This window comes from Colobus angolensis, unplaced genomic scaffold (assembly GCF_000951035.1).
Source record: "Colobus angolensis palliatus isolate OR3802 unplaced genomic scaffold, Cang.pa_1.0 Scaffold26, whole genome shotgun sequence".
NCBI classification, from domain to species: Eukaryota; Metazoa; Chordata; class Mammalia; order Primates; family Cercopithecidae; genus Colobus; species Colobus angolensis.
This window is the reverse complement of record NW_012115821.1, coordinates 1,253,112-1,255,768: the sequence shown is the minus strand read 5'-3', so window position 1 is coordinate 1,255,768 and position 2,657 is coordinate 1,253,112. Positions and strand designations below refer to the sequence as shown.

The window sequence follows — 2,657 nt, the reverse complement described above, 5'->3', positions numbered from 1 at the left end:
TTAGAAGAGGAAGAGGCAGTCAAGAAAACCTGTGACATTACTTGACTACTTCAGCCCTGGCTCTGAGCTCTCACCCAGACCCTTCCTCATCAGCATACATACACAGAAGAAAAATGAGAAAATGCATTCTGCTTTTGAAAGGGAATGTAGTATCATAAATACAAAATACAAATGAAGAATAAAAGTTTCTAGTTATTTCTTTGGGAGGCCAAGGTGGGCAGATCACGAGGTCAGGAGATCAAGACCATCCTGGCTAACACAGCGAAAAACCCCATCTCCACTAAAAATATAAAAAATTAGCTGGGCATAGCGGCAGGCACCTGTAGTCCCAGCTACTTGGGAGGCTGAGGCAGGAGAATGGCATGAACCCGTGAGGTGGTTCAGTGAGCCAAGATTGCGCCACTGCACTCCAGCCTGGGTGACAGAGCTAGACTCGGTCTAAAAAATGTTTCTAGTTATTTCCATTATATTCCATTTTGGGCTTGACTTTTTTCAATTTATTTCACATCCATTAAAATCCTACTCTTAATTCCTTCTATTGTTAATGAGCAAATAAAGGAATTTGCTGTTGTCACATATTAAGCTTTTACTTAGTACACTTGGGACAGACAGATTGGAGAGAGTGAGGAGGCTGCCTCTGGCTTCCATTAGAGACAGTGCTAAGCCAAGTGAGCGGGACAGGCACTGGGTTCCTCGGTGCCTCACTGAGGAAAAATAAACATGGGCAAAGGAGATCCTTTGAAGCCAAGAGGCGAATGTCATCATATGTGTTCCTTGTGCAAACTTGTCAAAAGGAGCTCAAGAAGCAGCACCAGGTGCTTCAGTCAACTCCTCCTTAGAGTTTTCTAAGATGCACTCAGAGAGGTGGAAGACCATGTCTGCTAAGGTGAAAGGAAAATTTGAAGACACGGCAAAGGCAGACAAGGCCCATTATTTAGTTAAAAAGAAAAAAACTATATCTCTTTCTAAAGGAGAAACAAAAACCTTCAAGGATTCCAATGCACCCCAGAAGCCTCCTTTGGTCTTTTTCTCCTTCTGTTCTGAGTATTGCCCCAAAAGCAAAGGAGAACATCCCAGCCTATCCATTGGTGATGCTGCAAGGAAATTGATAGAGATGTAGAGTAACACTGCTGCAGATGGCAAGCAACCTCATGAAAAGGTGCAGCTAGGCATTGCACATGCCTGTAATGGTGCATTTTGGGAGGCTGTGGCAGGGGGACTGCTGAGGCTAGGAGTTCGAGACCAGCCTGGGCAATAACAAGACTCCATCTCTATGAAAAAAAAAATTTTAATGAAAATAAAGGCTGCCAAACTGAAGGAAAAATAAGAAAAGGATATTGCTACATACCAAGCTAAAGGAAAACCCGATGCAACAAAAGAATTGACTCATCAAGGCAGAAAAAAGGCAAGAAAAAGAAGAGGAAGATGAAGATAATGAATAAGTTAGCCCTAGCAGTTTTTTTCCTTGTCTATAAAGCATTGAACCTCCATATACACTATTCATTGTTTTTAAAGGAAAACGTTAAAATAAAAGGCTGTGTAAGGTTTGTTTTTAAATTGCAAAGTGTCTTTTGTACAGGTAGCACACTAGGAAATGTGTCTTCAGATAGCCCCAGTGCCACTGGCATTTTCAGTAGACACTAACCTTGCCTGGTGCAGTATGGGGTTGCAAATTGGCAAGGAAGACTAAAACAGGTTCTCGTTGGTGCACAGCACAGATTTGTTATGTATGGGGATGGCAGTTTTTTCATCTTCAGTTGTCTCTGATGCAACTTACACAAAATAATTGTCATTCTGTGACCTGAATACCACTCTGTAATTGCAAAAAACAGATGCAGCTGTTTTGTTGACATTCTTAATGCTTCAAGTAAATACAATGTTTTATTTAGAAGAAATAAAAAATAAAAATCATTGAAACAGGGTATAGAAAATTCAAAGCATGTGACACTGTGTGTCAGATTCTAATCCTGGTCATTTCACTCCTTCTTTTCTAATTTCCTTACCTTTTCACTTTGCTCATCACTCGGCATAGAATTTGGTTCCTAATAAGTGCTCAATAAAAGTTAAACTGAGCAGGTGAACTTGTACTCCTTATTTGTTCCTTGGTACATTTGTTAGTGCACTTGTGTGAATTTTTCCAAAATACTTAGTGATCTTCAGATCAAATCGTTCTCTAAGTACAAGAGGGTTGTTATTTATAACACAGCCTATGGAATGGTGTTGCAGTAAAAAAAATTTTCCCACAGAGCAAAGAGTAGAATGAACTTTTTATTCACTTTGTGCAAAAAGCCAAAATTAACATCTTTTTGCTTTTTTGCATTTAGTGTTGAATATTTAATTCAGCCCTGAGTTGGGAGTTTTTAGGATTTTTAAAAATCATTTGTTGAACTAAGGGCTTCACTGCTCCCGTGAAGTCCATCATTTCCTGGTATTAGATACAGCTTTTCATTTAATTAATTTTAATACAGTAATTTATTTTTATATTTTCCTCTAATCTTGTCAACCCAATGTGGATTTTGCTTTTAATAAAGTACAGGGTAAGCTACTTAAAGTGGACTAATTGGGCAAAGCCTGGCTTGTCCATCTGATCAGAACGGACATTTGAAAGGAGGTGGGGCTGGCGGGGGAACAGACAGCCAAAGAGAAGAAAACTCATG

At 39.5% G+C, this 2,657-nt stretch overlaps 1 pseudogene; it reads left to right on the top strand.

Moving 5' to 3' along the window:
* Positions 1-720: 720 nt before the first annotated feature.
* On the top strand, positions 721-1,442 carry LOC105515453 (annotated as a pseudogene).
* The last annotated feature ends 1,215 nt before the right edge of the window (positions 1,443-2,657 follow it).